A 16,010-nucleotide genomic window follows, 5' to 3' on the forward strand; every position below is an offset into this window, starting at 1 on the left:
TTTTGGTGCACATATGTGTACATTTCTTTTGGGCATGTACCTAGAAGTAGAATTCCTGGGTCATAGGGCATACATATGCAAAGGTTTGGTATATGTTGGCAAATAGTTTTCCAAAGTGATTAGACAAATCGACATGTCCACCAGCATTGCATGAGACTTCTAGTTGCTCCACCTCCTTGCTGACACTTGGTATTGTCTCTTTTTCATTTAGCTATGCTGGTGTGGCTGCAGCAAGGTCTCCTTGTGGTTTTAATTTGAATTTTCCTAATGACTAATGTTATTGAGGACTCTTAATAGGTTCATTAGCCATTTTGATACTCTCTTTTGGGAATTTCCTGTCCAAGTCTTTGGCCTACTTTTCTATTGGGAAATCTGTTCTTTTCTTACTGGTTTGAAGAAGTTATTTATATATTCTGGATATGAATTCTTTGTCAAGCATATGCATTGCAGATATACTCTCACACTCTGTAGCTTTCCTTTTCACTCTCTACATGGTATTCTTGATAAACAGAAGTGTTGAACGTTAACAAAATTATGAAATATCCATCTTTTCTTTTATGGTTACTATTTTTTTGTGAACCACTCAAGAAATCTTTGCCTACCTCAAGGTCATGAAGATATTCTATGTTATCTTTTAGAAGCTTTATTATTTTGCCTTTCACATGTAGGTCTATGATTTATCTGTAATTTGTTTTTGTATTTGATAGGATGTAGAAATCAAGGTTCATTTCTTCCTGGTTGAATAACACCATTCTTCCTCCCACTTCATTGCAATGGGAACTTCGTTGCAAATTAGGTGACTATTTATGTGTGGGTCCATTTGGGGACTCTATTTTATTATATTGGTCTACTTGTTTATGCTCTCTCTGCTATCATGTACTTTTAGTTATGGTAGCTTAAAAATCAGTACTTTATATCTTCTATCTTTTTTTCTTCCTCAAGATTGTCTTTGCTACACTCAGCACTTTGCATTTCAAAATTTGCTTATCAGTTTTTACATGTACACATATAAGTCTGCAGGGATTTTTACTGGAATTGAATTGAATCTATAAATAAATTTTGGGAAGTTAACAGCTTTATAATATCCTTTCAATCCATGGACATAGTAGTATATGCCTCTTTTTTTTATAGTTTTTGGTCTAGAAGTCTTACACATCTTTTGTTGTTTATTCCTAGGTGTGTTTTTTGATGTTGACAGGGACCTATTTTTGCAATTTCACTTTCCAAAGACATACAATTGATTTTTCTATACTGACCTTCTATCTAGTGATCTTGACGTATTCAGTTCTTAACCATTTTGACCACTCCCACTCACAGTTCATTAGCCAGAATGAACTAACTACATCTAAATGCAAGGAAGGCTGGGACAGTGAGTCTATCTGAGTACCTGGGAAGAAAAGGAAAGGAATTTCAGAGAACATAGAAGATTCTTCTACATTCTATGTTGATATTTTAACATCCATGGGTTTACGCTGTGACATCATTATGCTTTAAGGAGACATAAAGCTATATAAAGCTCTCCAGGTCTTTTTTTTTTTTTTTTTTTTTTTTTTTGAGATGGAGTCTAGCTCAATCGCCCAGGCTGGAGCGCAGTGGCGTGATCTCGGCTCACTGCACACTCCACCTCCCGGGTTCACACCATTCTCCTGCCTCAGCCTCCCGAGTAGCTGGGACTACAGGCGTCTGCCACCATACCCAGCTAATTTGTTTTGTACTTTTAGTAGAGACAGGGTTTCACCATGTTAGCCAGGATAGTCTTGATCTCCTGACCTCGTGATCCATCCGCCTCGGCCTCCCAAAGTGCTGGGATTACAAAAGCTCTCCAGGTCTTAAACCAAGCGTTCAGCCAATTTATAACTTGAGAAGACCTTTAGAATACTTTAATTTGAAAAAGACTGCATTAAAAGTTAAACTCTTATAAACTGTGGTACATCCATATGATGGAATTTGATTCAGGACTAAGAAGAAATGAACTATCAAGCCATGAAGACATGGAGGAAACTCAAGTGCATATTACTGAGCAAAAGAAGCCCATCAGAGAATGCTATATACTGTATGACTCCAATTATATGACATTCTGAAAAAGGCAAAACTATGGAGACAATAAAAAGATCAGTGGTTGCGAGGGGCTAAGGGATGGAGAAGGATGAATAGGCAGAGCACAGAGGATTTTTAGGGCAGTGAAACTACTCCATATGATACTATAATGGTGGACACACGTCATTATACATTTGCTAAAACCTGTAGAATGTATAACAGCAAGAGTGAATCCAAATGCAAACAATGGACTTTGGGTGGCAGTGATGTGTAACATAGGTTCATTGATTATAACAGAAGTACCACTCAGGTGTGGGATGTGGGTGGTGGTGGAGGCTGTGCACGTCGTGGGAGGAGGCATATGTGCACTGTGTACCTTCCACTCAATTTTACTGTGAATGTAAAACTGCTCTAAAAAGTGAAGTCACCCAGGCATGGTGACTCACGCCTATAATCCCAGCAATTTGGGAGGTCAAGGTGGGAGTTTGAGAACAGCCTGGGCAACACAGAGAGACCCCAACTCTACATATTAAAAATAAAAAATTAGGCCGGGCGCGGTGGCTCAAGCCTGTAATCCCAGCACTTTGGGAGGCCGAGACGGGCGGATCACGAGGTCAGGAGATCAAGACCATCCTGGCTAACACGGTGAAACCCCGTCTCTACTAAAAATACAAAAAACTAGCCGGGCGAGGTGGCGGGCGCCTGTAGTCCCAGCTACTCCGGAGGCTGAGGCAGGAGAATGGCGTAAACCCGGGAGGCGGAGCTTGCAGTGAGCTGAGATCCGGCCACAGCACTCCAGCCTGGGCCACAGAGCGAGACTCCGTCTCAAAAAAAATAAATACATAAAAAATAAAAAATAAAAAATTAGCCAGGTGTGGTGGTGTGTACCTGTAGTCTCAGTTATTTGGGAGGCCAAGGAAGGAGAATCCCCTGAGCCTAGGGGTTTGAGGCTACAGTGAGCCAAGATTGCACCACTGCACTCCAATCTGGGTAAGAGACTGAGAGCCTGTTGCAAAAAAAGGAAAGAAAAAAAAAGGCCAGGCACGGTGGCTCATGCCTGTAATCCCAGCACTTTGGAAGGCCGAGGCAGGCAGATCATGAGGTCAGGAGTTCGAGACTAGCCTGGCCAACATAGCGAAACCCTATCTCTACCAAAAATACAAAAATTAGCCAGGCATCGTGGTGCACGCCTGTAATCCCAGCTACTCGGGAGGCTAAGGCAGGAGAATCACTTGAACCTGGGAGGCAGAGGTTGTGGTGAGACGAGATTGCACCACTGCACTCCAGCCTAGGCGACAGAGCAAGACTCTGTCTCAAAAAAAATAAAAACAAAAAGTCTATTTTGGAAAATTTAAACTTTGTCACTTTGGATAATCATATGGCCCTAAGGTGATCATAAACATATATGCAAAGCATCACTTTGAAGTCACATGGTAGAATTCTGTCATAAATTCAGAGTGGACATAAAAATGAACCAAATTATGCTCACGTTTCTATGATTTTAGATTAGCATTGAAATAAAATGCAGGTCACACACTTCCTAAAGAACTTGCAGGCTATACTCCCTAACCTACTCCACTCCTTGATTATATTACAATTACCTAAGGCTGAAGTCACACATAAACAAGCTATAACCTGCCAAAGCTAGCTTCTTTACCTTGTGAATGACCTGGTTCAAATTTTTTCTCTTACTGCAATCTCTTGTTTTGTTTAATTGCTGTTACCAAGCACAAATGATTCAACTCTTTCAATTCATCTAATTTGCTTATAACAAAGCAGCTAAGCGCATGGTTCAGTCACTCAACCCCAATGGCAGGTATTGGGCATTGCTGAGTTATGATTGGTTGAATTTGAGAGTGGTCTTTCATCTGTCAACAATGCCCATTCGTTAGACTACAAGATAGAATTAACTGCTTTTACGGCTAGGTGCGGTGGCTCACGCCTGTAATCCCAGCACTTTGGTAGGACAAGGTGGACGAATCACTTGAGATCAGGAGTTTGAGACCAGCCTGGCCAACATAGTGAAAACCTGACTCTAGCAAAAAATACAAAAATTAACCAGGCATGGTGGCTGGTGCCTGTAGTCCAAGCTACTCAGGAGGCTGAGGCAGGAGAATCACTTGAACCCAGGAGGCAGAGGTTGCAGTGAGACCTTGTTTAAAAAAAACAAAAATAAAGAATTCATTGCTTTTTTTTTTTTCCTTGAGACGCAGTCTCTGTTGCTCAAGCTGGAGTGAGTAGCATGATCTCAGCTCACTGCAACCTCCACCTCCTGGGTTCAGGTGATTCTCCTGCCTCAGCCACCCTAGTAGCTGGGACTACAGGCACACGCCACCATGCCCAGCTAATTTTTGTATTTTTAGTAAAGAAGGGGGTTCACTGTGTTGGCCAGGCTGGTCTCAAACTCCTGACCCCATGAGCTGTAAGCCGCCCGCCTCAGCCTCCCAAAGTGCTGGGATTACAGGCATAAGCCACTGTGCCTGGCCTGAATTAACTCCTTTTACAGTGATCAGATGTGCTCTTGTTTTCTATTTTTCACAGGACATAATTTATATAAGTACACACCTGCAGTGCTTCCCAAGTTGGGAATGGATTCCCAAGTTGGGATACGCCAACACAATGTCTCCCCCTAAAAACACAAGCACATTTTCACTGCGCGTTTTGTGTAGATTGCACCCCTGTGAACCAAGGGGAAACTTGTGTGTGAATGGAGTGCTGCCTGGTCTCACATCAGGCCAGGAGGGTATCTGATGAAAACTATCAAGGGCTGAGGCTCAGGTACAATCCTGCAAGAGTTTGCATGCCAAGGAGCAGTCCTCGGCCCCGAGTCTCCTCACAGAGGAAGCATCTGGTTATGCTTCAGGCCCCCTACTGCAAGTCTTGCAGAGAGAGGGAGCTGCTCAGGGGGTGGTTTCCTGGCTCTACAGAACCTTCTCACTTTCTCTTACCTTCCTCCTCCCTCCCTTCCTCTTTTCTCTCTCACTGTCTTGGCAGATGTTTAGCTAAGTGAGTCTCCTATTGTGGTCCTGTCAGAGTCATGTGAACCAGAGCAACTCTGAACAGGAGCTGGGTAAAATGAGGCTGAAACCTACTGGGCTGCATTCCCAGACGGTTAAGACATTCTAAGTGACAGGATAAGGTAAAAGGGCGGCAGAAAATAGAGGTCATAAAGACTTTGCTGACAAAACAGGTTGCAGTAAAAAAGCTGACCAAAACACACCAAAACCAAGATGGCCACGAGAGTGACCTCCGGCCATCCTCGCTGCTACACTCTCATTAGTGCCATGACAGTTTACAAATACCATGGCAACGTCAGGAAGTTACCCTATATGGTCTAAAAAGGGGAGGCATGAATAATCCACCCCTTGTTTAGCATATCGTCAAGAAATAACCATAAAAATGGGCAACCAGCAGCCCTCGGGGCTGCTCTGTCTATGGAGTAGTCATTTTTTATTCCTTTACTTTCTTAATAAATTTGTTTTTGCTTTGCACTATGGGCTTGCCCTGAATTCCTTCTTGCATGAGATCCAGGAACCCTCTCTTGGAGTCTAGATGGGGACCCCTTTCCTGTAACATCTTCTCCTCCATTCCCCCACCTCCTGCACTCCCCAGCACACAGGCCTTTGCCCTTAGATGGCCTCTGGAATTTTTGTTTTGCTTTGTTTCAATATGTTTCTTTTTTATTTGCATAAATTTAAGGGGCACAAACGCAATTTTCTTTTCTCTTTTAAAAAATAATTTCGGCCGGGCTCGGTGGCTCAAGCCTGTAATCCCAGCACTTTGGGAGGCCGAGACGGGCGGATCACGAGGTCAGGAGATCGAGACCCTCTCTGGCTAACACGGTGAAACTCCGTCTCTACTAAAAAAATACAAAAAAACTAGCCGGGCGACGTGGTGGGCGCCTGTAGTCCCAGCTACTCGGGAGGCTGAGGCAGGAGAATGGCGTACACCCAGGAGGCGGAGCTTGCAGTGAGCTGAGATCCGGCCACTGCACTCCAGCCTGGGCAGCAGAGGGAGACTCCGTCTCAAAAAAAAAAAAAAAAAAATTTCAAGTTTTATTGTAGTTGCAGGGGGTACATGTGCAGGTTTGTTCCCCAGGCACATTGCATGATGCTCAGGTTTGGGATATGATCAATCCTGTCACCCAGGCAGTGAGCGTAGTACCCAATAGTTAGTTTCTCAACCCTTGCCCTTCTCCCTCCCTCCCCACACTAGCAGTTTGCAGTGCCTATTTTTTTTTTTTTTTTTTTTTTTTGGTTTGGGTAGGGGTTGTTTTTTGGTTGTTTTGAGACGGAATCTTGCTCTGTCGCCCAGGCTGGAGTGCAATGGCATGATCTTGGCTCACTGCAACCTCCGTCTCCTGGGTTCAAGCTATTCTCCCGCCTCAGCCTCCCAAGTAGCTGGGATTACAGGCATGAATCACTGCACCTGGCCCCCAGTGTCTATTTTTGCCATCTCTATGTCCATGAGAACAAATGTTTAGCTCCGATTTGTAAGTGAGAACATGCAGTATTTGCTCTTCTCTTCCTGCATTAATTCCTATGCATTAGGATAATGGCCTCCAGCTGCAGCCATGTTGCTGCAAAGGAAATGACTTCATTCTTTTTTATGGCTGTGACAAATGCAATTTTCTTACGTGGGCATCTTGTTAGTGGTGAAGTCTGGGCCTCAATGTATTCATCACCAGAATAATGTATATTGTGCCCGTTAAGTAATTTCTCATTGTCTACCCTCGTCTCACTTGTTTCAATATATTAGGGTTTTGTTTTGTTTTGTTTTGTTTGAATGTGCTGGTGAATCACATCTGAACTTTAATCAGTGGTTTACATTAAAATTCTAAGGCCAGAAGTAGACCTGCTGCAGACACATTGGCCGTCAGGGGTCCAAGAAAAAAGAAATCCTCACAGCCTTTATCTCCTCCCCTCCACGTGTCAGCTGTAGTTTTTCTGGTCAGCACATTCTGTTCAGAATTCTTGGTGTATGTTGTAATGTGTGTGTGCTTTTTTGGTTTCTGTTTTTGTTTTTCGAGAAAATGAGAATGGTAGAGCAGGGTGACCCTAGCATAACAGAGTGGGTAGGGCTGGCATAGCCCATTTCCATCATCATAGAATATTCCCATGATCTATGCCTCACTTAGGACCGAACCCCAGCCAAAGAGAACAAAGAGGCTTATCTAAAATACACTCTGACCAAACATTAGGTTAATAATGGATTAATATTACCATCTTCTTAGATTATATAGTATTTTAGAACCAAATTAAGAATAATAAAGCCAGGTGCCATGGCTCATGTCTGTAATCCCAGCACTTTGGGAGGGCAAGGCAGATGATAGCTTGAGCCCAGGAGTTTGAGACCAGTCTGGGCAACATGGCGACATCCCGTCTTTACAAAAAATACAAAAATTAGCGAGGCACGATTTAGTCCCAGTTACTCAAGAGGCTAAAGTGGGAGGATTAATTGAGCCTGGGCATTCAAGGCTCCAGTGAGCTATAATTGTGCCACTACACTCCAGCCTGGGCAACAGAATGAGACCCTGTCAAAAAATAAAAAAGAATAAGAGCTACTATTAATATTTTTTGAGCATTTACTATGTGCCAAGATTTTTTAATCCTTAAAATAATCCTGTGTGGTAGATATAACTACTAAGTTGAAGGTTGCCCCATGTCCCATAGCTGATAAGGCTGAAGCTATTAAAGGACAGTTCTGCTCACCAGATCTAGTGCTATTTGGCTGTATTCATTTATACGGAGGCAATAAAATTGTAGAGCAAAGTAGATTATTTCAGGAGTCAAGTATTGAAATTTTCACTTAATACAGTTCTCTTCAAGGTAAAAAAAAAAAACAACAACAACAACAACAAAAAACCAAGGTCTAGCTGATTATCTCTATATTCTGGTCAGCTGAGTAGCTCTTCCCTGGGGCCAGTGGCAAAGGCTGCCACAGATCTCGGAACCTGCAGCTGAGGGGGAAGATGTGGAACTGGGTTTGGCGGGCGGAGCTCACTGACATTCTCAAAAGGCCCAGCAGGTGGCAGTGTTTCCCACTCCGCCAGAGCCCACGAGGCCCTCCAACAGAGCGCCCTAGAGACGTGAAGACAAACTTGTGGGGACAGAAAGACCATGCCTGTGTTGTAATTTTTAAAACTTCATCTTTTTATACATTTTATTTTTAAAACAATTTAGTAAAAATAAACAGAGTAGGCTTTAGAAGAAATAGGAGCAGGCGCCTCCTTCCCTGCGCATCACCAGCTGCCCTTGGCTGCCCAAGCCCCTCACTGTGATGCTTACCACAGATCTGTCCTTCTAGAAACACCTCCGGGAGGATTATTTCCCATCCCCAGCTTCAACCGCCTGTCCCGCCACCCCCGTCACCCACCTGCCAGTTTGCTGCCCCATTTCCTGGAAGGCCAGCTCTGTGCAAATCTGGTGAGCCGACTCCAGCCGCTCAGCTCAGCCATTCTCAGCTGTGATTCCCCCCGAACCCAGCACGCCTCCAGGAAGACGGCGAGAGAGGCCATCTGAGGACAGTGCTGGTACCCACACGAGTAACTACAGGTGGCGGCTGTTTGCTGACATTTCAGGCCCGGTAGAGGCTTTGCCAGGTTTGTGCCTGCACCTCCAGTAGGCAGCTACTGCAGGTTCAGCTACAAGCAACAGTGAGAAGTGTCTCCTCCCACCCACAACCTTCACATAAGTACTTCTACCATCTGCCGCACAGCCTGAAGTCCTAGGTTTGGGGATGGGTGACACACATCTTTTTAAGTTAAAAAATTTTTTTTTTTTTTGCTTCTGTTTTTTTGTGGAGACAGGGTCTGTCTATGTTGCTCAGGCTCCTGGACTCAAGCCATCTCCCACCCTGGCCTCCCGAAGTGCTGGGATTACAGGCCTGAGCCACTACACCTGGCCTCATACACGCCTTTTGATTTTGAGAATGGTCAGATTTTCAAGAACTTCCTACAAAAAACGTGAATGTATCATGATTGGGGAGTTCGCATCAAACTCAGATACAAATACTATGGAAGTGGAGGGGAGATGATTCAAGATAAACATGGTAAGAAACTCATTGGTGCTGGGCGCGGTGGCTCAGGTCTGTAATCCCAGAACTTTGGGAGGCAGGAGCAGGTTAGATCGCTTGAAGTCAGGAGTTTGAGACCAGCCTGGTCAACATGGTGAAACCCCCATCTCTACCAAAAATACAAAAATTAGCCGGGCATAGTGGTGGGTGCCCGTAGTCCCAGCTACTCTGGAGGCTGAAGTAGAGAATCACTTGAACCTGGGAGATGGAGGTTGCAGTGAGCCGAGATTGTGCCATTACACTCCAGCCTGGGTGACAGAGTGAGACTCCGTCTCAAAACAAAACACAAAAAAGAAACTCATTGGTAATTTTCCTAATGATAGTCATTTTTATGTGAAAATTGTATTAATTTTAAAGTTAATTTAAAAAATCAAACATTCCTAAAAAGTTTTTTTGTTTGTTTTTGGTTTTGTTGTTGTTGTTGTTGTTTTTAACAGACCACTTTAACTCCTCCAAGATTTGGTTGGAGGGGCAGGCATCAGGCAGGTAGGAGATGCTGGGAAATTTGAGGGGAAACTTTTAAATCTGTCCTTTGCCTGTTGGCTAACTTTATTGGGGATTGCTAAATGCCTACTGTGTGCCACGTGGCATGACAGACACTATGTATAGATTATATTATTTAATATTGGGCCATTTTATGGACAGGAAACCAAGGCTTAGCACAGTCAACTTGCCCAAAGTCAGTCAACTTACAAGCAGTAGCCAAGATTCAAGAACTTTCTGCTCTTTCTGCTTGACCACCCTGCAACATAACCAATCTAACAAATCTAGGGTGAGTGACTAGTTGCTGGAAATCCCTCAGTCTTTGTCCAAGGTCTTTATTGAAATGCAAGGACAGAATTACAGTTCATTCCTCCGACTCCTGGGTTCTTCAATGCTCCCGGGTGGGAAATGCTATACTTACAAGGATGTCCTATGACGGTACCTACAGTCAGGACTGGTGTTCAGACATGGGGACTTCCACGTGGACTAGCAATGCCATACACTATTCAAAAGGGGAATTCGCTCAGCCCATGGGAAACACAGTGAAGCCCTGATTCCGACTGCATGTCCTTTTTTATTCCCAATACACAGAACTCAGTACTCTTTGCCCTGTTCCCTGTGCACCTCCTGGTGGCTCCTCCTTCCCCCTCTCCTTCCTGAGAAAGCCTGTTTTGCTCTCAGGCCTCAGCAATCAGGGCCAACCCATTGCATTTGGTTTCCATGGAATGGAATTTATATTCTTGAATATACTGAACTGGTATATTTTTCTTGCCACTTAAATCATGATGCTCTGTGGCTCTCTACCCATTTAATCAAAAGGTTTCTATGCTTCAGGAAAAGAGAGATACTGCTGGGAACAACCGGGTCACTGCTCAGTTTTGGTTGCCACATTCATTTTTTTTAATCCCTTGCAAGGCAATAATAGTGAAAAATTGTTTCTAAAGTGGGGTGTGCCCAAGACAACACAATAGGGACAGAAAGCAAATATTAGAATTGTTATTTTCATTTTTTACCTTATCTTTTAAAATGTCTATTGCGGGATGTATGTGTTATAAAGCATATAATATATTAATACAGTATTAAGTATATATCCACCCTATACAGATATACATGTTTCCATATATGCGTATATAACTGTGTATGTATTAATATATATGGCATACACAAATATATCAAATACATTTATGTATGTGCTCAAATTTTTGTTGTTGTTAGGAACACATGATCAAAAAATTGAGGCCACTACTCTTGAAAGCAAGACTGGGTTTTGAGTAGAGAATTTTTTTTTAAATTCTAAAAAATTCACTTTATCAAAAGTATAGCTTAGAGTTCTATGTTGACTTTTACTACGAGCCTTAGGTAGAGATAACTTAAGCACTCACTCATCTGGGGGAAAATAGACTGTATCTCCAGTGTGGGAAGCTGGGGGAGAGAGAAGGTAGAAGGCAAATAGTGTGTGTGGGGGCAGGGAGGGGGAGCAGGTCCCACTCCCCACTTGCATAGGTTTAGAAGACTCCCATTGGGTAAGTTTAGGAAACTCCAGAACAGTGGGGCTGTTTTTTCTTTCCTCAAGTGTCTTAGGGAAGGTCCGGGTCCAACATGGGCCCTCCAGGCTGAAGGTGGGCTGCCGGACGGCCTCACAGAGCCCTGAGCCCTGCAAGGTGAATGTAGAGGCAGCTGGGGGGCCCAAAGCCCTAAGGAGTTGAGTCCTTAGAACCGGTGGATTCCAGAAGGTTGGGGGAGAATGAGAGACCACAAAATGTGAAAACCAAATGACCAGAGGAAGCACAGATGTAGGGGCTCAAAGGGCCAGGTGGGACCAGCTTCACTTGAGCAAGCATGTGGCAGGCGTAGGATGGTGGGGGCCCAGCCCAGCCCAGCCCAGCCACTCTACTGTGAAGACAAGGAAGGATGTGGTGGACGGCCTCTGGGCCTCCACCCCATGAGGACATGAGCACATGCCTTCCCATCCTGATGCTTCTGCAGCCGCATACCATCTGCTACAGGCTGAACTGTGCCAAGTCCCATTCCTGTGTTGAAATCCTAACCCTAGTGCCTCAGAAGGTGACCTTATGTGGAAACAGAGTGATTGCAGATATAATTTGTTAAGATGAGGTCATACTGAAGTAGGGTGAGCCCCTGATCCAACATGATTTGTGTCCTTATAAAAAGGGGAAGTCAGCGACAGATGCACACAGGAAAGACACCATGTGAACAGACACAGGAGGAAGACAGCCAGCTATAAGCCAAAGACAAAGGCCTGAGACAGATCCTTCCCTCAGAAGGAACCAACCCTGCCGACACCTTAAACTCAGATTTCCAGCCTGCAGAAGTGAGAGACAATAAATTCTATTGTGTAAACCATTCCATCTATGGCACTTTATTACGCCAGCGTTAGCAAACTAACACACCAGCTTTGTTAAACAAGCAAGGGGGTGGGGAGAGATTGGAAAGACTAGACCATTATTCAAGAGGGGCCGAGATCATCTGGAAGAGACTGTTCCAAATGGAAAGAAAATTAGTTCTCCTGAGTTACTTTTCATAGACAAGTGAAGTCCCCCGCCCCCACCAGAGGAAATAGAAGCCTTAGAAGAAGATAAGAACGATCACAAAGAAGCCTGTCCTTTTTTGCACATCTAAGTGCACTGAATAAAATTCCAGCTGTATTCAAATCTCTCAGAGTTATAGCCTATCCTGGCCTGCTCTCTCAGTGTGACCAGAGCCCATCCTCCTGGGCATTTTACGATTTCTAGGCTGGCCACTCTCTTCTCATTGATACCAGCTTCCTGACTTGTTGCCATAGTTCCAGTGGCAAATTCCTAAGCTGTCCACAAGAGCAGTGGCATGCTGACGTCAGTTTGTACCAGCTCTCAACAGCTGGCTGTTAAATTTTCAGGAATTTTGTGAGCTAGTTGTTAAACACGGCTATTATTAAAGATCAAATTATAAATATGACCAAAATTTTTTAAAAGTATTGAATATTCAAAAATCATCACTTTCTAATTATTTTACTATACTTTACTATTATGCTTCCTGGGTTATTATATCTATTATATTTATATGATGGAAATACTTTGTAATGAATTGTTACTGTGTGTTTCTTCCCAATTTCATGTTCAGTAAATTCAGGTAGGTAGCTCAAAATCAACTATAGTGGAAGTATTTACACCAAGAAAATTGGTAAATGCTACATATCAGCCCCCACCTCAGGGAGAGCCAGTTGTTAAAAATTTACCAGCATAGGCTGGGCACGGTGGATCATACCTGTAATCCCAGCACTTTGGAAGGCCAAGGTGGGTGGATCACCTGAGGTCAGGAGTTCGACATCAGCCTGACCAACATGGAGAAACCCCATCTCTACTAAAAATACTAAATTAGTCGGGCATGGTGCCACATGCCTATAATCCCAGCTACACGGGAGGCTAAGGCCGTGGAATCACTTGAATCCAAGAGGCAGAGGTTGTGGTGAGCTGAGATTGCACCATTGCACTGTAGCCTGGGCAACAAGAGTGAGACTCTGTCTCAAAAAAAAAAAAAAAAAAAAAAAAAGTACCAGCCCATCACTGCATAGATGTTGCCTTGGGCCTTGAGTTCTGTATTCTTTTTTGAGATGAGTTCTTACTTTGTTGCCCAGGCTGGAGTGCAATGACAGGATCACAGCTCACTACAACCTTGGCCTCCCACATTCAGGTGATCCTCCTGCCGCAGCCTCCTGAGTAGCTGAGACTACAGGTGCACACCACCATGCCCAGCTAATTTTTGTATTTTTAGTGGAGTCAGGGTTTTGCCACATTTCTCAGGCTGGTCTCAAACTCCTGGGCTCAAGTGATCCATCCACCTCAGCCTCCCAAAGTGCTGGGATTACAGGTTGGGCTCTGTATTCAGATATACTAGTAGATCAACTGAAAAAGCTTGAGAAACAATTGTTATCAGCTGAAGCCAAGTCTGATCTGGGATCTTAATGATCAAAGAGTGATAAGAACAGTCCTCTACCGTTCCACAGAGGAGGGAGACTCCCACTAAGGGTGACACCAGTGAGACCTCTACTGTCTTCCCAGACTTGGGGCAGGACACTAGAAAAAGAGCTACTCACTTCCACACCTTTGTTGTCTTTTGCTACTATCGAGTGACCGTGCTGAACAGGGAACCTCTGAGCAGGCTGCCACCTGACAACCTCTATTGCTTTAAAATAACCTGAAGTAACTCTTAATCCTGCTTCCGGCAACAAGAGAATGACGGAATTCAAATGGGCCCACAACTTCCAGGACTGAACCGCTGTCCTCTGCAATTCATTCTGTAAACCCCCCTCTTCCACCTGCTAATGTGGTATCCACAGCAGAACTGAGTCCTCGGGGAGACTGCTCTTTCTGCATAGTAACAGGTGTAAAAATAGCAGCTGACCCCTTCCGGGATAGGTGTCAGGCAAAAATGTCTCAGGGACCACAGTACTTGTAGTCTGGGGATGGTAGGGGCTGACCTGGGCTTGTATCCAGCTCTACCATTTACCAACTGTGTGGCCTTGGGCAAGGGATGATCTTTCCAAACCTCCTTTTCTCATCTGTACAGTAGGGAAACAATACAGATTCGCAAAAGTGGAATGAACGAGAGATAGAGACTTAAGTACATATACAATTGTTCTTTGGTATCCGTGGGGGATTGGTTCCAGGACCCTCCACAGATACCAAAATCTGCAGATACTCAAGTCCCTGATATAAATGGTGTAGTATTTGCATATAACCCATGCAATCCTCCACTATAAATCACAAATCCTCCCATATAAATCATCTCTAGGTTACTTATAATACCTAATACAATGTAAATGTTATGTAAATAGTTGTTATACTCTATTGTTTCGGGGATAATGACAAGAAGTCTGTACATGTTTAGTACAGATGCCATTTTTTTTCTCAAATGTTTTTAATCTGTGGTTGGTTGAGCCCAAGGATCCAGGACACCCAGGTACAGAGGGCCAACTGCATTTCAAAGTTACATTCTTTACCAGTGCAATAGGGCAAAAAATGGGAATTTAGCTCCAAAGAAATGGAGGGGTCACAGGGTGGTGACATATCTAAATTCTAGTCTATCAGAGCAGAACAACAGAAGGTAAGCATATTATTTAGATGTAAAGAGGTAGCTCCCAGAAGCAGTAAAAGCAGAACAAGTAAAAGTAGTTACCTTTAGAGTTTGGGACTTCAGCTGGGGAGAGATATGCAGCTGTTGGATTTTATTGCTGGACTTTCCAATTTCTTACCTTTTTTTTTTTTTTTTTTTTTCTTTTTTTTTTGAGACGGAGTTTCACTCTTGTTTCCCAGGTTGGAGTGCAATGGCACGATCTCAACTCACCGCAACCTCCATCTTCTGGGTTCAAGTGATTCTCCTGCCTCAGCCTCCCAAGTAGTTGGGATTACAGGCACCCACCACCACACCCAGCTATTTTTTGGTATTTTTAGTAGAGATGGGGTTTCTCCATGTTGGTCAGGCTGGTCTCAAACTCCTAATGTCGGCTGATCCACCCGCCTTGGCCTCCCAAAGTGCTGGGATTACAGACCTGAGCCACCGCACCCAGTCAAATTTCTTACTTTTTAATCCAGTGTATGTATTACCTTGATTCCTTTTATTAAAAAAGAAAATAGCTGTGCATTATATTAGCTAGATTTCTAATCTATCTCTTAAAAGGTTGATTTTAATTTTATTTTCTCTGCATGTGAGGCATGCCTTGCCACAGCACAGGGCCCTTGGAAACTGTTTGTTTTTATGGCTTCCGTGTCTCTGTAGGTTTCTATAGCTCCTTGAAGTCTGTTTTGTGTATCTCTTGATTTATAAGATGTTGGTGAATCATTCCAAATAAAGACTTGTTTCTTGCAAAAATATGTAAAGAAATAGCAAGGGATGATTCAGAGTCTGAGGCGAGCACTTTCATCTCCAAAGAACTAAGCAGTGAGCTGGGCAGCACGCAGTCACAGCCAGCCTGGCCAGCACATCATCTGCGCTCAGCTGGGCCTCGCCCTGGCCCTGCTCGGCACTCTCCAGCAGACCCACTTCCGTCCCCCACCTCCACCTCCAGGCCACACTGGAAATCTCACACCCATTAACCTCAAGTTCACAGGCCTGCAGGATCCACAGATAGGCGTCAGGGCCCCACAACCCACTAGAATTACATTTGCAACCTTGTGTTTTCTGGGAAGAGTGTGCAGATAGTCTTTAGATTTTCAGCTGGTGTGCATAGGTCTCCAACTCTCCTCAAAAGGCAACCCATAGGGACAGCAAAGACTGTGATTCTCTACCCCTTATCATGCTGTTAGCATAGCATGGTGGCTAGAAGCCCCACCTCTGGACTAGACTGCCTTGTCTTTAAGCCTCCCTCCACCATTTCCTAGCTGTGTGACCTCAAGCAAATTGCTTAACCTCTCTGTGCC

Source organism: Piliocolobus tephrosceles, chromosome 6 (assembly GCF_002776525.5).
Source record: "Piliocolobus tephrosceles isolate RC106 chromosome 6, ASM277652v3, whole genome shotgun sequence".
Lineage (NCBI taxonomy): Eukaryota > Metazoa > Chordata > Mammalia > Primates > Cercopithecidae > Piliocolobus > Piliocolobus tephrosceles.